Here is a 24,342-nt window from a genome sequence, read left to right as displayed (position 1 = left end):
GACACAGGCACACATGCACACGTGGACACAGGCACACCTGCACACATGGGCACAGGCACACCTGCACACATGCACACCCCGCAGTATACACACAGAGCACTACTGAGTTACACTACTATAACTAGCATTATCAGGACTATTATAGGTTATGCTAAACACACTCACCAGCATGGATGGCCTGCCTTGCTGTAACCCCGGAGGGACCTGCAGAAATGATGAGATTAATGTCAGTGGGCACAACTGTGCCATTGATATTGCATATGATACAGTGTACAGAACAGTCAAGTGTACATATGGCATATTACCTGCATGCTCCATGTCGTGCTGCTGTGTGGAACCAGCCTCCATCATAATGCAGGTGTACTGCTGTTGCTGTTCCGGGGCTGGATCCACAACACTTAGGAGTAGCCCCTCCAGTCTGGTGAGGGGGGGATGTGTGGCCACCCCACCTCCTGTGGCAACCTGTTGCCTGTGGATATCTGATGCACGCTGATGGACACCGGATTAAATCACTGCAGTGATGTCGTACCTGCTCATATGTCCTGTTATGCGTGCCAATATCATTTACCCTATGGACAAGGTCTTGCCACAGTGCAGCCCTCTCCTGCTGATTCTGACTGGCGCGGGAAAACAGGATGTCATACTCCCGCACCAGGCTCTGGTGGATCTCCTCGTCTTCTGCTACAGAGTAGGTGGGATTACGCTGACGCGCCATCTCCCTGGAAGAGAACACAAACAGGATATCAGCAGATCATGTCAGCAATATATGGCACACATACTATACATGATACTCATGTGTAGTGATATACTACTACTCCCATATGTTGCATGTGTGTGTGTCATGATGGATACACAGGTACATGGCCAGATATCAGTGCTCAGCCAACACCTGTGCAACAATACCTGCCACATTCCACACAACATAGTAGCATGCCTCATCGGTCAGCACACACTGACAGGTGCAATGCACAACCTCACTCTGGGGTTCATCCCAAGGTACTGTATGTGGGACGCCGTCCACTACTGTGATGTGGACAGAAGTTACTCGGCCTGGATATACATATCCCACCACCACCGCCAGCACAGTAGACTACTTTTATATGTATGTGATTAGACAGTTATTCACTTGCTGGGACTGATATGGTATCCATGCAGCACACTGGGCCAGTGGAAGCCACAAGCCACACTGCTGACCCCTTTGCAAATGCTTACCATGGACATGCCACAGATTGCATGGAACTTGCACACACATTTCTAACCCAGACCCTATGCACAAAGGTTAGGCATCCTGTCCGGTGGATGCCAGACAGAGGCAGATTGTATAACAATAGCAGGAGGCTACTGCAGGACAGAGCACATTCACATTAAGGGAAGGCATCTGTGGTCAGCACTGGTACTACGCTATGGTCTGTCATAATGGCCACGGCCTACTCTGGGAGGGAAATGGCCACAAACACTATGGATGACCACAAGGCCTTCTTCAGTTATGTTACACATATGGACCACATGCCTCAGATATGCTCTGTGTTAATACACACCTACTTAACATTCACCAAACACACGGATATTGGCAACAGTCTTGCAGACATGTTCGGTGCACATATCCCCCCTCCTTCTCCCCCACCAGTTGAAATATTTATCACAGCTGTATGTAACCTCCCTATCATCTCACATGTCCAGGTGAGGGCCGCCCTCAGCAGAGCAGAACACACAGCATCACTGTGACCTCATGGTATCCCTGGATGTGTGCTACCTGCACTCCGAGAGGACATACAACCGCATATAACACTGATAATTTTTCTTGGCCGTACTACAGGATATGTACCTGGAGAGTGGCATACAGTGACAGTGGTCCCACACCACTAAGGAGGCACCTCGACTGACCCTGGGAACTACCACATATGCATAACCGGCCTGGTCTGCTAAGCTATGGAATTATGCAGTATGGGATGCATATGCAGTGATATCGGGTACCTGCAGACACTTGTTCCCAGCCAGTGTGCCTTTGTGATGGGCTGATCCTGCCTTTTGAACCTGGCTGACCTTTCAAAGCAGTCACTACAGCCATTGCTGGGGCAACGCACAGACAACTGCTGCCAGGATCATGGCCTAAGACTGATTGACATGTAATGTATGGTCATCCCCTTTTGGTGGAAATGCATACACAACATATCACATGGACATACCTATAGATACAGACCTATGACACATTTGGAGGGTTCACAGTATGCACACTATTAACCTGCTACTTTGCATTACCTGTGTTTGTCGCAGCTGGTTGCGTTACCATTGCTTCTGCTTGCTGCTGCTACTGTCACTGCTGCCAGCTTCGGGTGACAGAGTCACAGTGTATAATTTTTTTTTTGTTCTCTCTCTCTCTCTCACTTTTCTCTCTCCCTCTGTCTGCTTCCAGACAGTGCAATGAATGTATTGCATGTGTGGAGTGTTAGTACTGGATGCTTTTGTAGGTATCTGCATAGGTCCGTGTGATGGCCTCTGCACCAATTGTAAGCCAGCATTTGCTAATTGCATACAGCCACTTGTGTACTGATTGCAGATCTCACTGTGATTTCAGGTCAGTGCTATAAAAGGGTATGTGGGATAGGCATTGCCCTTTCAGATTGTAAGGGCGGGGACCATGCTGGTATGCTGTGGACAGTGTTCTGTGAGTGTAAAGGTTAGTATCTCTCTCATGATTCAGGCTGTGTTGTAGATTCACATTTCTCCATTCCTCTCTCATGTTCCCTGTAGTAAGTGTGTATGCACAATGACTCCTACAACTATATATATATATATATATTTATATATATATATATATATGTACATATACATACATTTATATATGTACTTTAACTGACATTATTACCTACAAGTTACCAACTAGCATGGCTGTTTGTGTTCACACAGTACTATTATGGGAATCCAGTAGTTTTGACAGTAATTCTACATGATATGCTTTGGGTACTACACATCCTATATTCCCTTTACATTCATCCCTACTATTACATGTTATATTTATTTTAGCACAATGTTCTGGTATAAGAGTCATGGCTTAGTGGTAGGTCATACATACTAGTGTTTCCAAGGTCCTGGGTTCGGGACTGACAGTGGGATTTTATTTTGCTTTTGAACTGAGTACAGGACCTGTCAATCAAAGTGACTAAGGCACTTTTAAGCAGTTGTAACCGGGTTAGCGCTGGTTTGTGCGGAGCTCACGCATGTGCACTGGCGGTTAGCTCCGCGCACACACCCGCTTACAACCGCTTAACAGTGCTTACTCTGGTGCACACCCGCGCTATTTTCTTTGAAAGAAAAGAAAATGGGGAGACAGGAAAGTGGTGAAAAAGGGGTCACAAAGAGGGTAAGACAGTAGGGAAACAAGCTTGGGATTTGCAGGAGGGATGTAGGTAAGGCCCATAGCTGCCCATTTCTTCATCAGCAACAGCTGTGCATATGTCTGTAATTTGGTGTGACATTTGAAACCTTCCACCCCTGAGAGAGGTGTCAGGACAACAATAATACTTGTTGTACAGCCAATTGTAATTGATAGATTCCATGTCCAGCAGACATGTGTGCGGAATGGGCAGCTATGTATGGGGCATAGTTTTTTTGTGGGTACAGAGTGCCCTTTTTTCAGGTGAGAGTGGTATGTCAGGTGAAGGAAGTCGGTACAGCTGGGGAGGTAGGTTGGGTAGGTAAACAGACAAGACAAACAAGACGCATACAGGGGCGGTGTATGACATGTGTGGGGGGGGTTACACAATTGACTGGGATGGAGGTTTGGATATCCAGAGCCCATGAGCCCACAGATGGCAACAGTGGAACTGATATCCCCACCCATAGGCAGTTGCCACTGTTCCTTCACTGCCCAGGACGGGGCTGTGCTGGGGGCTGTGTAGGCCGGGCAACAGGCATGCCCATTAGTTGTGCCATCCGTGCCTCAAGCTGGCGTAGGGGCTCGAGAACAGAGTCCCGAATCTCCCTACGCACCACAGTCCGGACGCTATGGAGGGTGAGTGGTGGTTCTCCTCTGGCCACACTTGCAGAGGGGGGCAAGCCCAATCCCCTGCAGCGCTTCCACCCGCAGGTGGCACAGGGCCACCGTAGGAGGGTCCGGACTCGGCACTAGTGCCAGGTGCACTCGCCAGCTGAGGTGGGAGAGGTGGGTCCGCTGGAACCTGCCTTCCCTGTCATCCTATGTTTTGCATTATGTCATGACAGTTTGGGTTAGTGACATATAATACCATTCACAATTAGTTGCAACAGCATGCATTAGTATTCCCATTAACCAAACACCCAGATATTCACACCATTGAACGGCATGCATAACACATGCATAATTTGAGCAGCAATACACAGTCCAACAACATGCAGGGTTAATTGATGGCAACAGGCCATCGGGTTTGGATGTATGAACAGGGCAGATGCATCAACGGACATGCAAATATGTATGACCCAACAGGACAAACGTCCAGGGGTGTTAATTGTGATTGCACATACCATTTTCACGTGGAATGGGTTATATGTGGTTATAGGGTGGGATGAAGAAAATAATATTAACACCTTCAAATACCAATACATATGCTGTACATTTCTAATAGCTACAGATATATACACACTACTGTTCTAACTGCAGTTTCCTATATGATAACTATTTCAACTTGGTGATAGGACTGTTACTGCAACATCAATATACATTTTATTGTTCTTCATACACATTCATATCTAGCTTTGTTCAGCTACATCATCCTGCTACATTTGCTTTATATAGCTGTAGACAAGTGTGGATGTTTGGTATATCAGACAATCATCCTATCTGCATATTGCAGACTGAGAGCAACATATCCAGATTTTGGGATACACATTCCAGATGCAGCAACACTTTGAACAGATTTCGCTGTTTGGTTTTGATTCTCACATGCATTTCATTCTGTCTTGACTGCAGTATACTTTATTCAGAGGTTATTACTACTGTATTGCTGGATTCATGACACTTTCTCACACTCGCTTTCATTTTACTATTCAGGATGGTACTTACTTCTAGGCTTTATTGACATGTTTTACTTGTAGTTATTACAATCCTTTCCAGCAGTCTCACTTCTGTCATGTTTCAGTATTCCAACAGGGATATATTTCACACATGTGATTTCATCATCTTCTGCAGCTATACTTTTCAGCCTGCTGCAGGTTGTGTACTATTTTCTTACAGGTGGGGCATTTTTATTTCAGAATTTATGTCAGACAGTTTCATTTTTCGGTTTAACTTACAGGCTGAAACACACTTTTGTAATCAAGCAATACTTGCAGACACTTTCACACTGTTACTTGCACATTTTATTCCTTAGTGACTACACTGCACTCTTTTGCTGACTGTCATACTTTTATATTTCTTTACAGTTACTGGTAGTGGATTACTGACCTGCCTGGTGGCGCAACCGCACCAGCCTATCTCCATAGGCTCTGCGGTTAGCAGAACGGACACCTGCAGCTGTAATATAAATGAAGTAATATTGGAATACACATCTCCATAATATCAGCTAGTTTAATTTCTTACATACATAATTAAATGTAACTTACTCAATAGTGGGGCGTTGGGTGTTTGCCGGGCTTCCTGGATTCAAAGGTTCAGTTGGTCCTGCTTGCGTCTCTTCAGGTCCGCATGGTGGTGACGGACCAGCTCACCAGTCCCTGGAATCCCTGTGGCACTGGTGAGATCATGAGCCAACCGGTCCCACGCCTCAGCCCTGTATGCTCCCCAGAGGACCTGGCCCTGCATGAATTGGGCCTCATGATTGTGGACTAGGAGCCAGACCATGTACCTGGACTCCTCAATGCCCCACCTCTGTGCTTGAAAGCAACTACCCTATCCTACTCCTGTCATTCTGCCTGCAGTTCAGTTCTACAATCGTTTATGCTGTGTATTCCCGCCTATGGGGCTTATATAGTCCGTTTTTCCCACACATCTGTGATTGGCCATTTTGGAATTGTATCAACTTCAGTAAACCTGCATTGTCATGCTCCAGTTTGTATTCATTCCTATATATTAGCTATTATTGCATTTCTAGGTACTGCTGTCATGGCTTAGTGGTTTGGTACCTTGACTATGGTGTATAGTATCCTGGGTTTGAACCTGGCCACTGCTTTTTATTTTTCATGACTGTCTAGACATGCTGAGGGGTGTGTCTGTGTAAAGGCAGTTTTGATGCGGCTTGCTCAACGTTGCCCGTCGGTTAGCTTGTTTGCGGGGTGCGCAGCTCCGCGCAAATGGGGTACGCTGGTTTAAGCCTCATTTGGCTATCAGCACGCATATTACGCTCAGCTCAGTTAGGGGCACATAGATTTAGCGTGTTAAACCACTGTTCAGCTACGGGCACTCATTTTGCACCAGTTAAACCACTGCTCATCTACGGGCAGATGCACTCACCCTGTTAAACTGTAGCTCAGCTATGGGCACATCTGGCATTTTTTATTCTTTTGTTACCTCACATTTTTTCAATATAAATGGGCTATTTCATTACATTTTACATACAATGTGGTTTTATGTGTACATATTTGTCAGGGACTTGTTTCATGCTTATTTTGCTAAAAATAAAAATTGGTGTTGTGGGGGCTCGAACCATGAATGCTGCTCTTCAGCCAACATCTCTACCACTACGCTATTGCTTCCTGGCTTATTTTGCATATTTAGTTCTTATATGCTTTCTCACTGACTGCTAACTGTAGCTGCACTACGGGCACGCCCGCGCAAACGAGCGCACTCACGGTTAAACATTTTTACAGTTTAAAAAATATATATAACATGTTAATTTATATGTTTTCTGTTCATAGTCTGTGGGGGCATGTGTTGTGTTCTGTTTATTCACATTTCCGTGGACTCTGTCGTGGGTGTTTACTTTGGGCACTTTTACTCTTCTGGGGGCGTGTCCGCTTACAGGGCTCGGCCTACGGACACGCCCCCTACTGTCTTACACGGACCGTGTTAGCCTTAGGTGTGATTCAGCATGCTCTCATGAATATGCAAAGCATGCTGACATCACTCCGTTTAATTGCAGCCTCCGTGTATGAGTTATAACTCTTACACGGAGGCTTCGTGAATCCTGCCCAATATCATTTTAAATTAACTTTTACCATTCTTGAGGAATTGTGGAAGCAGTGGACCTACAGAAGTAAATGCAAAAGAAAATATAGCACTCTTTGGATGTGCATTACCACTCAGGGAGCAGAGTCGTACTCATGGGGTCAGTCAGCCACTCGGGCTAAAACTCTCTGATTCATTGTGTGTAGTAAACCATGCAATCTGTCTCTGTGTGTGCTTCCTTTTAGCAGATCCACTCCAGTCTTCTGGACCCTGAAGTGTTTACTGTAATGTACTGAATATGTTAATATCCAGGAACACAGACTTCTTCTGACTGTGTTAAAAGCTGTGAAGTGTGCCCTTTTGTTATCAATGTTACTCCCTAGTATTAATGGACATGTCTGAGAAGTCTTGTTTGGCCGTCACTTTATTTTGATAGTGGAAGCACTCTGTTCATTTTGATAGTGGAGGTCCCACAGAGATTTGCAGAAACACTGCATGACAAATATCCAGCTGTATGGCTGGTCAAGCTGGCACCCAGTCAAGCAAAGGGCTTATGCCACAGAGGGTGGGAGTAGTGTTCTATCATAACAAAGGGCTTATGCCACAGAGGGTAGGGGGAGTGTTCTATCATAACAAAGGGCTTATGCCACAGAGGGTGGGGGGGGATTTTTATCATAACAAAGGGCTTATGCCACAGAGGGTGGAGAAGAGCTCTGTCATAACAAAGGGCATATGCCACAGAGGGTGGGAGGGTGGTGGGAGTGTTCTATCATAATTTGTGTTGCTCCAGATAATTTTGGCTCATCAGGAACAGGTACCCAATAAAGTGATCCACAGAAATAGACCTTTAATGCAGACCTTCTGGAAGTCTGAAGAGATTCCAGTTATTTTGTCTATCTTAATTGTCCTGTTTACCTGCTTAGTGTTATTCTGGATGTGAGTTTCCATATATGAGAAGTCTGGTTTCAGATCTGGTAGCAAGCTTTCTGTTCTGTGATTGTGCAAAATAATAATGTTAAATTTTGTTTGCTCAGGTATTGTTGTGACCCTCCTCCCCAACCACCTCCTTTTAGCTGATAATTCTTTTGCATTGTAAGAGTGATCCTCTCCAGTGGAAGGATTGTTTTCCCTCTTTCCACCCAAATTCTTAATTTTGTCTGTTAGTCTTCCCTATACTTAATTTTAACCGGATCAGTATTGTCCCAACTATTGGAGAGGTTCTGATGACCTGCAAATGCTTTTTTGTTTGAAAAGTAGCTTATTTTATTCTATAGCACACTAGTGGCATTCTTCCTCATGATCAAAAATTTATTTCCAAAACTAGAATTTAGAATTGCAGTTTATTGTAACAAATTGTGTGAATCTGTGTACATAACATCTGGTGATATTGTTGCTGTATATTTTTGAATTCTGTTTTTTCTTTCTCTGCCAGAATCAGAATTAGAAGAGTTTTTTTTTTTTTTACTTCAGCCATTCAGTGTCTGATAGGGAAAGTTATAATGGTTTCTGGTTAATAATAGAAGATATTTTCATCCAAAAACTGTTAAGTCACATGATAAAATTGGCTGTCCTACAATCTGAGTACATTTTCAGTAAGAAGCTTTTTGTTAATATTTTTTTTCCATTGACGTTTTCTAAAACCCCATTCTCTTCTACTGTGTATGACCATGATGTGATGCAGTGTTTTTGTTTTGTTTTCACTTTCTCCCGCTGTAAGAGGGGCTCCCACATGGGTGCTGCATGGATGTGTACCTGGCTTTCCAAGCAAAATGCTTCCCACTGTTTATCAATCAATAGCTAGACCACCCTGAGGACATTTCCTTTGAGGACATGGTTACCAAAGTGAAAGACTTCTTTAAATATGAGGGTAAATACATTTTTGACTCCCAGAAAAGGTATTAAGAGCTATTGAATATGGATATCCCTAAGCTTGTTGCTATTTCTCCACTTCTGGGGACTCTTGAAGATGCTTTCACAGTGTCCTCAGCCTCTTAATCTCCAAACCCTAAGAAACCCGACACATTTTATAGATTTCCTAATATGCACAAGTACCTTAATAAAAATCCTTCTGCTAATCCTACTGTCATTTCCTTGAATGTTGAGAAAAATAATAGACCCTTTCCCCTCTTCTAATCCAGTCCCAAGTGGTAACAGCAATAGAGCTCTTGATAGGTATGGCAAAAAGGTACATATCTCTGCCATCTTAGCCTTTAGAGGCATTAATTCTCAAACCCAAATTCCTTTTTTTTCCATTTTGGGCAATATGGGACAAACCTTGGCTAGTCTCCCTAACTCTGACTTGAACTCTAATGTTATAGACATATTTAATTATGCCTCTGCGGTAGCTAAACGCATGATTTAATGTGACAATGAGGCCTTAGGGTGCTGTCTCTAGTGCAGTAACCTAAACCTAAAAATGTCATCCCTGGTTCCAACTCAGAGACCAGTTTTTTCACTGGGATGTCCTCGTGATACCTGCTAGTTGACTACTTTTCTTCTCCCAATGACAGGTTTGTCCCTTTTTGGGAGAAGAAGAGCAATCAGCAATTTCTCAGTCTTTCTCAACAGAAAATGTCCATCACAAGAGAATATCTGAGGGTGACATGTGTCATGACCTTTTCCATCCTTATTCCTTATACCAGACTTCACATGACAAAGATTCAGTGGTTTCTCAAATCTGTTTGGTCCCAACATTCTCATGCTCTAGCTTTCCAAATTCCAGTACTCGGCTTTGAAAGAAGGAACATATTTGGTCAGCCAGATAAACCTTATCCAACTCAGAAGTCCTTTCTCTCCTTTCAGCACCTTTAGGATAGGGCCTCAGATGCTTCAGACTTTGCTTGAGATGCTGTTTCTCAGGGTATCAACATGTAGTGAAAAATGGGAACTACAACATAAGCACAAATGTATTAATGTGAAAGAAATGATGGATCTTATAAATCCTCTGAAAATTCTTAGTGTTGTTCTCCAGGTACTTATCCAGTTACTTTTCAAGTGGTAAAAAACAATACCACTGTAATGTGGTACATAAACAGTGAAGAATAAGAGCTTACCCCCTTTGCAGGCTGGCAGTGATTGCCTGAGTCATTGCAAGTCACCTCAGTTTATTTCTTCTGGCAGCTTACGTTCCTTCAAAGCACAACACAGTAGCAGACTCCTTGAGCAGATCTAGGAGTTTAAGATATCCACTACCAAGTGGATGCTACAGTGGGAGGTTTTCCTGCAAATAGTCGAGGGGGGATCTCTTAACTAGATTGCTTTCCACCAACCTAAACAGGCAACTTAAACAGTTCTATTCTGGGACACCTTGCAGAAAGTCCTGGAAGCAGATGCCTTTTCAGTCCCCTGGATGAGTATGATGTTCTTCGTGTTTCACTGCTGCAGTCATTACACTTGGGTTATCCTGCTGGCAGGCTACCCTCAGTTGGCCTGAATTCCAAAGTCTAGGTCTGGCGTCCGTTGCTGTCGCCTCTTCCCTGATTCTGCACAAGGACTTATCACAGACATGCATGGAAAGTGGATGCCCCATCTTTCAGCTGGAAAAGCTTAGCAGTATATGCCTTTCCTCCACTGCCTCTCCTCCCCAAGGTTCTCCTAAAGGTCAGACAAGAGAAGCCAAAGATTATACTGATTGCCCCAGACTGGCCCCGCCAGTACTGGTATCCAATCCTAAGGAACTTGTCTCAATGCCCGGCTTGGACCTTGCCTCACATACCACATCTACTATCCCAACAAAACAATCAGATCCTGCACAGCCAACTAAAGACCTTAAATCTGGCAGCATGGTGGATAATGTAGTCATACAAAGCACGCCTCTCACTAAAGCTGTGATGGATGTCATTTTGGAGGCCAGAAGGCCTAGTACCAGAAAATCTTATGCTGGAAAATAGAAGAGATTCTGTGCTTGGAACCAGGCACAAGGAATTGACACAGCTGTACAAAATATCCCTCAGATTTTGCAATACTTAACTGAGTTGCTGGACAAAGGCCTATCCTTTTCATCAATTAAAATTCATGCCTCTGCCATTTCGGCTCATTACAATAGAGAGCCACCAATCTTTTCTCATCCTTTAAGGTAGTACCTCAGAGGAGCCAAAAACTTAAGGCCTCCAGGGAGATCACCAATACCTGCATGGGACCTCAATTATGTCTTGGGAAAACTCACCCTGCCTCCTTTTGAGCCAGCCACTACAGCTGATATAAAGTTTTATATCTTGGAAAACAGCTCTGCTCCTTGCAATAACCTCTGCAAGGTGAGTCTCAGAGCTACAGGCACTCATGGCTATGGAACCTTTTATTATTTTTTATCCGGACAGGGTTTCTCTGAGGATAAACCCAACATTTTTGCCTAAGGTAGTGTCCAGTGTGGCCCTTAACCAAACTATTTATCTGCCTAATTTTTATCCAAACCCACAGAATAAGGGGGAGAGAATTCTGCATTCTTTGGACATACACAGAGAGCTACACTTCTACTTGAACAGAACCAAAGTTTTCAGAAAGACAGAGCAACTACTAGTGGCATATGCTGCAGGATCACAAGGAAAGGCCATCTCAAAGCAGACTGTTTCAAAGTGGATAGGCCACTGCATTCATATCTGCTATTCACAACATGGGAAGCCAGTGCCTAAGGGCATTAGGCCACATTCAACCAGAGCAGCAGCCACTTCTGCAGCCTTCCTCAGGGGAGTACCAACCAAAGACATTTTAGAGGCTGCTACTTGGAGTTCTGTGCACACCTTTACAAAGCACTATCATTTGCCATTCTATTCTAAATCCAGGGCAGGCTTTGCCACTGCAGTTCTGCGGGGCCTCATAGCTGCTCCTAATGCTATTTAGCTCCAGCCTCCCAACCATAGCTTTGGGATTCAGCCCAAGTGTAATGACTGCAACAGTGAAACACGAAGAACATAGTACAGTTTTGTACACTTACCATAAATGTAGATGTTTGACTGTATTTACTGTTGCAGTCCAGGTTACCCACCCACCATCCCCCATATCTTTGCTGGAACTTATCTGCACTTCTCTAATCTATACAACCTATGTGGTGTATTTGCTTGTAGATCAAGGTATAATATATTTTGTTGCATGCATGTTTTATTGGAATATTTTTAGCCTACCCTTTTTGGGCACCTGACATCTGGGGCAAGAAAAACTGAAGAAAACGACGTTGGCTGCATCTTCTGGCGCACTGACGTCAGGGAAGAGGCGACAGCAACCAACGCCGCACCTAGACTTTGGAATTCAGGCCGACTGAGGGTAACCTGCCAGCAGGATAACCCAAGTGTAATGACTGCAACAGTGAATTCACTCGAACATCTACATTTATGGTAAGTGTACACAACTGTACTTTTCTTTATGCATTCCCCACTTTTCACTCATTTCCAAAGTCCTTCAAAAGATCAGAAAGGTCTTTCCAAAGATGTTATTGGTGACTCTCTTTTGGCCAAGACAACACTGGCTTTCCCTTCTCATGCAGCTGGTCAAGGGCAATTGCCAAAAACTTCTTAGCACATTGGACTTTCTATCACATGGCAGTGGATCTCTGATTCATCCCAATACACAAAATCTGAATCTCTCTGGGTGGATGATGGGCTTTTGAGTCCTTTTATGCACCTTTTTTTCTGAGAATGTGCAACAGGTATTATAGGCAAGAAACTCTGCATATAGGAAATCTTATCACAAGTAAAATGATTTCCTTTTCGATGCCAGAGCAGAGGACTGGGCCCATCTCAAACAGGAGCTCCCATAATTCTCCAATACATTTGTAAATTACTCATTTCTGGACTTGTGTACACTTTAGTAAAGGAACATCTTTCGTCCATTTCAGCTTGTTATGTCAGCAGTGCTATGGGATAATAACCTATCTTCCTTACTCCCAGTAAACATAGGTGTTCCACAAGGCTCAATCTTAGGTCCCTTGTTTTTTTCTCTATTTATCAATGACCTACACGTGAACATAACCCAAGCCACCTGCATTCAATATGCCGATGACTCAACTTTAATCTGTGCTGCTAATAATGTTTCCTCCCTCCAGTCCCTAACTCAAACAGTGTTCCATAAAGTTGAAAATTGGTTTATGGAACATTCCCTCCTTCTAAATCCCAAGAAAACAAAACTTCTTCTCTTTTCTCCCACTCACAAATCTTCCACACCTTTTTACTCTATCTCCTCTAATAATGCTACCTGTATTAACCCAGATATGACCACTCGCCTATTAGGTATTACTATTGATAACCGTCTTAATTTTGATGACCATATTGACAACACCATTAAATCAGTTAACAAAAAAATAGGTACTCTCTACAGAATTAAACTCTTTCTTACCCCAGCAGCTAGAAAAAACATTGCCCAAACCCACCTGATCTCCACTCTTTTCTATGCCTCTGCCATATATACTAACTTATCAAAAAATAACATTACCAAACTCTCTACCTGTTATAACAGTATAACTAGATTCATTACTGCTACTCCCTTCAGAACTCATCACTGTCTCAACCTCAGGCAACTGGATTGGTTAGAACTTAATAGCCACCTACTCTATCAACAACTAATTATCATTCATAAGTCCCTTTACTACCCTGATGCTACCCCTAGCCTTTCAAAACTGATTACCCCTTATAAAAACCTAGCCACACTCCGCTCTGCTAATAAACTCCTAGTAGCCTCGACTAAATCTTACAATAAAGCTGGTGACTCATTATTTTCAAATTCTGTCGGGAAAATCTGGAACCAACTCCCTCAAGAAATAACTAACCTAGACTCCACATCCCTTTTCAAAAAACATATCAAAGAGCACCTTAAAACTCACTGGCTATGTCCCTGTGCTAACCCTGACTGAAAAATACTTCCCCCTTACTCCTAACTTCACTCACTCTCCCCTGACTGTGCCTCTAAATGTCACACTTAGTGATACCAGCTACTTCCTTATCTTGAATCCTCCATAAATTTGATCTATTCTTTTTTTCTTCTCCATGTTATGCCATCTGGTGACTTCCTTATCTGCTTTTTCTATTATTCTCACTTTTTATCCTGCATACCTGAAATCTCTATTTGTAAACAGCTGTTTCGTTTTTTTTTTGTTTATCTGGTCTTGAGTTGGCAAGTGTGTTTTAGTTTTTTTTTTGTTTTCTCTTTTAGTCTTACAAATGCTTACCATTGTACCATTCTGTATTTTTGTTTACTTTTGCTTTTTTTTTTTTGGTTGTTAATGATTGCTTACTGATGTATTTGGAGCTTTTCTCCCCGGGCCTCTACTGGAAACGGATATATGTCCAGCTAGACTAGCCCGGTCAACAAATGTAAAATAAAATAAATAAAATAAAATTGTTTGCCAGTGGAGCCCATTAGATCACAAAGAAAGAAGGTGGCTCCATCTTAGGAAATTCTGTTTTTGAAAAGCTAACCCTTTGAACAGGCAACCAGCTTTTCTATGAAATGTATAGCTTGGAAGACTGCCTTGCTAATTACTTCTGCTAGATGCGTTTCTAAATTGCAGGCCAATATGTCTATTCAACCTTTTCTGATTTTCCACAAGGACAGAGTGGGTCTTAGAACTAATCATTCCTTTATGACTGCAGTAGTATCTAAATTTATTCTTAAACTATTAATTTACCAGCTTTCTATCCCAATTCACAAAGTAAGGACAGAGGATTATCCTTTGCCCAGATATACTTGGGCCAAGCAAAAGAGTTTAGAAGGTCTGATTAATTCGTTATATCTTATGATGGTAAGAAAAATGCACAGCCAATTTCTAAACAAATTATCTCTTGATGGCTTTCTAGCCATTGCAAAAATCCTGCTAAGAATGACAGAGCTCATTCTACCAGGGCAGTTGCCATGTCGGGCTTTCTGGAATAGTAAATACTCTAGATATATTTTGGAAGTCAGTACCTGGTCCCCAATCAGGTTTTCACCAGACCTTACAAACTGAATGTTGTCTCCAAAAAACAGAGCTGGTTTTGTTAGAGCCGTTCTTCAGGAAATTCCAGTCTCTGGTTCAACTCCATCTTCCCTTTCTTCTTGCGCTTATGCAATCTTTCCTTGTGTAAGAATTACTGAAACAGTGAACTAATGAAGAACACAGTACAGTTATGTAATTACCTTATCACAGCAGTACATGTTTGAATAAAATACTGTAGCAGTACAAGTACCATCTTTCCTCCAGACCCTGAATAATCACGTCCCTGGCTGGGATGGAGCACTTTTCTCCTCTGTATGACAAAACTTAATTTGGAGCAATAGTTTTCAGCCTCCAACCTCCAATTCTAGGGACAAGAAAGCTCTGACTTTTCACATTTTTGTATGTTCCTCTTATACTAGTATATCTGCCCCAGCTAAGAGTGAATGTACTGCATGCAAAGAAGGTGCCTGAAGCTTTGAGGACTGGCTGGACATATGATACCCTTGGCAGGATACTTCCCATATGTAAACATTAATGCAACAATAATCTAGTCAAGTATCCACTGTTATGGTAAGTTAATTATACAACTATACTTTCTTCTTATAGGAACCAGCTGGAGTGTATACTCTTCTGCCCCAGACATTGGCTGGATCATTATCATCTGAATCAGATATTCAAGTTTTGGGCTTGTCCCCATTTCCTACCTTGGAGGAGGTGGAGTTGGGTTCTTGGGGCTCTTCTCCACCTAGCTCCTGTTTAAATAGCTAGAGCCTGATGTCTTTCATCCTGATCCTGGAGAGTGATGTTTTGAGTCACCCAGGGACAAATCTACAGTCCTAGGATTCACTGTCCCAACCATGTAGGGCCAGGCACTCCTTTTTTGGTAGGGAGGTGGTCGTGGGTTTTTTCCACATCACACGTCATGTCTCTGGGCCAAATATCAAGCAGATGTTTGGTTTCTGTTGGGAGCTTGAGTTACACATGTGGAACCATATGATTAAAGAATACAGAGCTAGGCCTGTCCCTATCACCTGATGCTCATCATGGTTCACTGTTGCATTAAGAGCAATATGAGATATCCTTGTTATGGTAGCTGTTGACTGACCTAAAAAACAGAGACTTGATCCCCCTCCTTCAGGGCTGACCTAGAGGTCATTGACTCTAAGACTGATAAGGTCATTGTTCTCCTTTCTGAATGACCCTTTCATTGGAGATATTTTAAGGCTAATGTGGTCTGTTATGGAAGACTTTGTTGCACCCTTCAGAAGTACCTGGATGCAACCTTAAAGCAGCAAGAGAAGAAACTTGTAGAGTGCATGGATCCCCCCCATGGAGTCGGACATCAAGGATGTCATCCTCAAAACCTGGAGGTACCAAGCTCTACCCGTCTGGTCCTGAAGTAGGTATACAGATTGTACAAGCATCCAGCTGGGTGCATGCAGTCCTTAAGTATGCATCATCAGATGATTTCAATGTGATCTCCTTGGTACAACACAGGTCAAAAAAAAAAATTTGCATTTTGACACCCTGTCATATGATGAGTATGCTAAAGGTTTGGATAGAAGTGATAAGAGATTGAACTCTTCTATCACATTGAGGCTTAGGTCCCTTAGTTATTCATATCACATACCAAGTTCCTATCCTCCCAAGTAGTTTAGTCATTGGAAAGACTTGAAAACTACCCTGAGTCTGGGAAGAAAGAAAGAACATCTTGTGGAGATTCTTTATAACACTTTCTAAGATGCGCTTCCACATAAACTGCTAAAATGGTGACTGGGCTGGTGGTGCGATTAGACTGTAGGCAAAGACATGTATCTGCACAATATGATGTGGCTAAGAGTGTTGTTCTTCATGAAGGAACTCAAAATAGCATTATGGATGCCCTTTTTAAGAGGGAAGTTGCCCTCTGCTGTCCTTTAATGACCTGGCTGATAACTTCCTTGGAGCAAAACAGACACCATTGTGGAGGCCCTTTATTTTCTGCTGCCTATATTTATTTCTCCATATTTTATTTCTAAATCCACTAAACTTCAAAAAGAGCAGAACGCTACACAGGACCTGAGAAGACACTGAAGGATCACACACTCCAATTCTTCCATAAGCCATGCCACAGCAGTTCTGACTTTAATGTAGGATCGTCTGTAAGGAGGCCATTCATTACATTTTCCCTACTTTGGCGACTGTCACTAAGAACTGTTAGTTTCTTTACTTGATCAGTTTTGGCTATGTTCTGGATCTCACAGCTCCTCCTCTTGAAATAGCACTAGTCCTGCACACTGGATATTTTGGGACACATAGACTTTATAACTTAAAGGGCCAGAGAGACTACCCCATGTTTTTAACAGTTACAGTGGCTTTATTCACAATTGTTTCTGATCCCAAAGGGGACATTCCATTTTTTCCCATTTTTTTACCAAGTTAGCTCGAACTATCACAACCAGTACATCAAGTTTCAGATGCTGATCCTTCAGTTTCTCATACTCCTGCTACTTCAGGATGTCTAGAGTTGTAAATAGGTATGAAGAACATCTTTTGGAACATCAATTTTTAGGGCCCATAGAGGAAATTCCTCTGGTTTGCTTTATGTAGTTTTCTCTTCCAGCAGAGTGTTGCCATCTGAGCCTTCATCACAGCCAAAGTCTTTACTAATGTGCTGGCTGAAAACTTGCAGATGAGCAGTCTTCATTTGTTTGAGAAGGAGCTACTTAGGTAATGGTAAGCAGGTGTCCCTGTCAAGGGGCTGCCATGATGCATCCCTACAGCAGGCACTCCCATTGCTGCATGCCCTGAAAGTAGTGACCATACATTTGGAAGAATCCTGTCTGAGTCCTGATAGGAGGACAACCTTCACAGACATACAAGTAAGATCTTTTCAGTCCCTGTGATTCATGCAGTTGGAGTGTAGCTAGAAGGTCGTGGTCCTAGCATCCTAGGTAAAGATGCAGTACAGGATCCAGGTTCAGACTTTGTGATCTTTAGGAAGGTATGTACATACCTGAAGATGTGGATGTTTCAGTGGACAGTGAAGTGTCACTGGTTGCAGAGCTGCCAAATACTCGCAGAATGCCTCTTGGTGTCGGTCTTTCTCACTGGATACTAGAATGCTGGACTACCCCACCAGTCTTTTGGTGGGCCTTCCATTTCTGAGTCTGAACTCATCAAAAATTCCAATGATTGCTGTTTTGCTTGCTGGGTAGAGCTCACCTAGATACTTCACAAGATTCAAGGGGTGTAGTCTTCCTGAAGAGTGGGTTCTGCATCAACCGTTGGAGCTTGAATCAGAGCACCTTAACAGACAGAGCAGCTTCCAAGATATATGTTCATGTGGTCAGGGAGATGGTCCATTATGGAATATTTAAATAAGCAAAGGAATACAAAGTCATGCTCCCTTTTTCATGATGCTTATGCAACAGTTGGCCATAGACATGGGCATCACTGGTTTAAAGTTCGCATTTCATAGAATGTGAATATGGTGGCAAGCTATCTGAGCGTCTTATCCAGTCTTCTCTTGGAAAGGTAGATTTCAGAGGGAGTTTCTGGTCCAGGACTTCAAGATGTCATTCACTCTAGAGATCGCCTTTCTCCCACAGAGGAGAACATGGTCTTACCCTTGTTTTGTTCAGTACAGCAGGAAATGAGGAAGTAGCTATAAAAACATGTCATCCTTTGACACAGGAAGTGCTTGTACTCCTTCTCTATTCCTCCTTATTTCATGACAAAGTTAAGTGAAGACCAGGTAACTTTCCCAACCTTAGCCAAGTAAGTATCCCCGTGACTGTGATGATGGCTGACCTCATCTCGTTGCCTGTAGACCACCCCCTGACCCCACATGGTCTTCCATCTAGCATATCAGTGGTTATCAAAGCTTGCCTTTCTCTTGGCAGAAATGTACCAACAAGTGGGAACAGTTCTCAGTTTGAGCAGACTTTTTAGATCAACCTTCAGAATACTCTGACCTGTTTAAGGCAGCTGCATGTCTTGTGCCTCACATATTCCATCATAACAAAGTGCAAATGTTAGCTACTTCTGCCCAAAATGACCTTGTGGGATGAAGGATTGTGGCCCAACACTGACTGGTCAAGCATTTCATTAAAAAATGCTACTTGTCTTTCTTTTAAAAAATCCCTCTCCTCCAAGGGACCAAAACCATGTGACTACAGTCTTACTTGTCCACCATTCAGTTTTCTTGCTCAGGAGTGTTGAAGTTACTGCTTAGATGACTCTGTAATGACCATGACCTCTACCAGTCATATTTTGGAGCTTCAGATCCTTTTGTACAGGCAGTTTTATCTTGTCTTTCACAAGGCATAGGTGTTTTTTAAGACTGACTCATATTTCTTTGCAAAATCAGAAAATGTGGGAGAGTGCTCTTCATATCCTGGATGTCTACTGTTAGATCAAGTGCTACCTAAAATTGGTGCAGAAAGTTTAGGAATTCTGGTAATGTCAAGGGATAGGTCTGTAAGATATTAGAGTTGCTTCCTTTAGTTGTGGGATTGATTCCTTCAGCCTCTGTTTGCCTACTGCATGACTCTGAGCTAGTCACTTAATATTTAGTGGTGTAAGACAACTGGAAAATTAGTCTAGGCTCCTCAGTAGTCTATTGGACTGCAAGCCTAAAACCTACCTATAAACCTGTTCATCCAGTTTGCATTATGGAGAAAGGCTTGCAAATGTCAAGTAGGTACATTCCAAGTAATAGCATCTGCATTATCTGTGACTAACTGCCTACAGGTGAGTAGTGTGGTCAAAACACATTCAAGAGATGTTGCCTTCATTGTTTGCTTCAAGAACATCTCTTTTCTAAATATTTGCATCATGGCCACTTGGTCATTAGTACATGCATTCATCTATCCTTACTGTTCCAAAGTGATTGCTGGTACTTGCTTTTACTGTACCTCAGGGTTCAACAGTCAGTGTCTTGGGTTTTGGGCTGTCCTTTGGCTACTTACTCCTTTATGTTGATACTGTTTGGAACTACAAACAAAAGACACAGTCATGAGGGTCATCAGCATTAGGTATAACAGATACCGTACTACTGCATCAGTCCATCTAGGAGACTGTCTTCCATCATGAGTCAAGAATACCTTCCCCACCGGTGCATCCATCCAGCCTTGGTTGTTAAATTTGCTGCAAGTCAGGCAATTATTTACTTGTATGTTAGCTGTTAACAGTGTAGCTGTTAAGTCATATTTCTGTCTTTAGAAAGTTTCTGTTCAGTGATTACATTGTGAACTGGGCTCTGATGATCAGTTTACTTGTATACTTAGCACATGGTGTCATTGTGCAAGTTGGAACAGGAGGGCATTAACAACCCCCAAAGATGAAATCTGCCAGAAATGGTCTGACTGGTAGAAATGGTGAACCTAGCCAAAGATTTGTCAAGGATAGCCTTTTTATATATCAATTGTGCAATGTCAAGCAAAACAGCAAATACATCTAGTCCATAAAATAATGTTTTGTATTACACAGAAAATCAAAATATTTGTGCAAACTCTTCTCTGACAGACAAAATAAATAAATAAATAAAAATAAAAAAACATTTAAAGCTTCTCATAACAGTTCTGCTGTAGTCCCAGATTTCTGCATACAGCTTCCTTCTGTCAGGATTCTTTTTATCTCAACTCTGCTTCAGGTTCTTCGGCTTCTCTCTTCTTTGCTATAGTATATTCCTCAGAACTGTTGTTCCAGGCACAAACTCTGCCTGCATGGAAAAGCCAGTTGCTTTGATTTGCAGCAGTTAGTAGTCCTTTTTATACATTGCTCTAAACAGGATGAATGCTTGTTAGCAGAACTGTCTGTGGGAACTTTCTAATACAAAAATTGTACCTGTTTGACTTAAAGGAAAACACTATTTTATAAAGCATTAGATTATGTACAGTGTTTACAACCATGTTATTTACAGATGTTACAATTTCTACAAAGCTATTTTTTTTTGTCCATTAATATTATTTATATTGTTTTGATACATGCGAGTGAGAACCACCACACTATGTTTCAGGTTGTACAGCAAGAATATTTCTGTTATATATGCTTTTTCCCAAAGTTGTCACTCTGGAGAACAAGCTTTATGTTAGATGCTGGGATCCGGATCATTCCAGAGAGTGAAATAATGCTTAACTAGCTAGCAGGTCACATTTTAGATCCTTATTAATTGTTTGCAAGCTGAATGTTTACAAAGGATCTTTGCTGAGAGTTATGAAAACTCCCTTCTTGTACAACAGTGAATCAGTCAATATGAAATAAATGTTTCAGTTTTGTTTATTCATTTTAAAATGACAAATACTTAAGGGCATACAAAGTTTTTTATAGTGTTTTGGGCTATTAGGTTTGTATAGTTTACAGGAATTGACCAAAGACAGAGGTAAAAATGATGACAGCTGATAGCAATCTGAAAATACCCTTCTGTTTGAAGCAAGCCAGACTGAAAAATGTAGCCTAAGGCAACCTAAGTTAATTAGATAAATCTAGCAGATGGCAGAAACTCTCTCAAGAAAGAAGGTGGCCTAAATGAGGGTAGTCAGTGCAAATGTGTTAGATAATGTGATGCATTCATGACATTCTTTGTAGTTTGGATTTATCACTATAAAGATATCTGATGTAGTATAGATATGTTTAAAAATTAGGTACTTTGCCTTTTCTTTATAAAAATGTACTAGCTGGAGAGATAATTTGCTTAAAGTTGTTAGCAGAACAGAAGGCATTTTACTTTAGATAAAATAATGAAGTATTTTTTATTTATTTACATTTCTTACCCAGATTAGAGTGGAATTCCAGGGAGAAAAACTCCAAAGTATAATTGTAGGTATCTAAGGTAATTAAAGCAGTAAACAGGAAACCTGTACAGCAATAGGATCATAACTTTTATTTATTTTATTTATTTATTTATTTAAATTTGTTGACCGGGAGTGTCCAACTTGACGTGGGTCCATTTTCAGCAGAGGCCCGGGGAGAAAAGCTCCACAGTAAAATAAACAGACAGTAGTTACATTGGATTACATAGTGATTAACAATTTAACATAGAAATTACTTACAACATATTTACAGATGAAGAACATAGTACATCAGTAGACAACTAGAATCTTTATCTGTGAAGTACATAACAGGCATTAACAAATGTAACAATGAGAAGTTCCTGCTGTATAATAAGTACTAGGCTTATGAGCATCTGAGCTTGCTATCATCAAGGTAGTTAGTGGAGGTGAAAGAAAGGTAGTAGTTGGATGGGGTGGATGATATTAGAGTGGGAGTTACAAGGGCATAGCCAGCATGTTTTTAGGTGCGCTTTTAATAAAGTTTTGAAGTTGGTGAATGATGGTACGGAGGTAATTGTGGGTGGGAGTGAGTTCCATAATTTGGCTATGGTGCAAGAGAATAGTGCTTTACCAGCAGAGTTATTGGCTTTAGTGATCTGCAAGTGATTTTTGTTGCTGGATCTTAGTGGTCTGGTGGTGCGATAGGGTTGGAGTAGATTCTGGAGGGATGGGACATTTAGTGGATGGTTTACTAGTTTGTGGGTGAGTGAGAGTTGATACCACTGAAGGAGGTGAGGGAGTTCAAGCCAGCCCAGTTCAGCAAGTGAGAGACAATGGTGAACACGGTAGGATGCCCCTGTGGCGAATTTTGCGATTTTGTTGTAGCAGGTCTCTAGCTTGTTTACATCACATTGCCTTAGGTTGGTATATACTGGAGAGGCATAAAGTAGGGTGGAGATAAGGTGGGAATTTGCTATTGAAATCTTTGCTGCTTTGGTGAGAAATTGTTTATTTCTGTATAACGCTCCTAGTTTTTTGTGGACTTTTTTTATGGTCATGGATATGTGAATGTCAAATTTTAGTTTGTCTATTTCCACTCCTGGCAATTTGGTGTGTTCAGTTGAGTATATAGTGGTGTTGTCTTTTGCTGTGATGTTAAAGTGAGAGTTGTTTTGAGTATGTTTGGTGGGTTGGAAGATGAGTAGTTTAGTTTTGTTTGGGTTGAGTATTAATTGGGCATCGGATAACCATGTTTCAACAGAGGAAAAGGCTTCCTGTGTGACTTTTTGCAGTTTGGGTAGGGACTGGGCTGAGCAGATGATGGTAGAGTCATCTGCGTATTGGATGAGTGTGCCATGTTTGGTGGCAGAGGCTAGATTATTGGTGTAAACAGAGAAAAGTAGGGGTCCAAGGATGGATCCTTGGGGAACCCCTATGGAGACAGGTAGTTGGGGAGATATATCATTCTGCCATACAACGGATTGTTGGCGGTCAGACAGGTAACTCTGAAACCAGTTGGTGACTGATTGTGAGAAGGATAGGTTATTGAGGACAGAGATAAGTTGTTTGTGTGGGACCATGTCAAATGCTTTAGATAGGTCTAGGAAAGTAGCAGAGGAGAGATAGCCATTGTTTTTATGCTGAAGGATAGTGTTAGTAAAGGAGAGTAAGGCAGTGGTGGTGCTATGGTTTGGTCGGAAACCATGCTGAGTACTGGAAAGGAGGTTCATAGGTTCATAGGTTCATAGGTTCATACTAGGCTATCTGTTTGTTCCACAGCATAGGAGTCTTTGGGTGATGAATGGCCTCTCCAGCTGCTGCAAGTGTCGGTCAGATACATTTCGAATGGGGCATTGTACTCAATCATTGGTCTGATGAGAGATGAGAGTAAAGAGACTATGACCTCTGATCTAGATGAGAAGATCCTTTCATGATAAGGTGGGCAATGTGTAAGGGGACTTCTTTACTTTAGCTACATGGGTGTCGAAATGACAGACTACTATCAACCCAGGTCCCCCAGGTCCCTTATAACTTTCTGGATTCAGTGGATTGCCACCCATTTGGTAGCTAAGTCTGACATGGCGCCAGCAACTCTGACCTGTGGGGTTCTGTCACTCAGCAGTTTGCAACCCATCTTGTGATTAGGGTCTGTGGAGGCACCGCCTTTGTGAGGTGGGACCACAAGTGGGTGTGCCTCCTCCTGGTGTCCAGTATCCAGAGACTTTTAAACAGCTGTCCTAAGACTTTGTTTAATTTCCTGTTTTTTTGTTCCTTTACACACACAGCCGGGGACACCACAGCCCATGGATGCATCTGTTTTTGGTTTGGGAGATGCTGTGTTTCTTGTGGACTGGAGATGTTTGGGGGGGGCACTCATTTGGTTTATATAGCTCTCTCCTTTTGAGGGGAGGGGTTCTTTTGGGGGGGGAGGAGAAGTTTGCACTGAACCTGTCAGCCAGTATGTTGGCATCTTCTCATCATTTTGAACTAGTTCACATCATTGGGAGTTTTTCTCCTGTTTCTAAATAGTTTCCTCTAGGTGCCTAACATAGCTTGTTGAGTCTTTAGCCATTCTTCTCTCAAATTTGAGCTTTTTTTTTTTTCGAATT

The 24,342-nt window shown here is 42.2% G+C and overlaps 1 protein-coding gene across 2 annotated transcripts in view; it reads left to right on the top strand.

The window, feature by feature from the left end:
• Positions 1 to 24,342, top strand: part of LOC122796236 (amyloid beta precursor protein binding family B member 1 interacting protein) — a 1,476,726-nt gene that overhangs the window by 352,997 nt on the left and 1,099,387 nt on the right. The window lies entirely within an intron of this gene.

The sequence above is a fragment of the Protopterus annectens genome, chromosome 3.part0, assembly GCF_019279795.1.
Source record: "Protopterus annectens isolate FY-2018-M chromosome 3.part0, PAN1.0, whole genome shotgun sequence".
NCBI lineage: Eukaryota > Metazoa > Chordata > Ceratodontiformes > Protopteridae > Protopterus > Protopterus annectens.
Note: the sequence above shows the minus strand (reverse complement) of the source record. Positions and strands in the feature narration are given on the sequence as shown.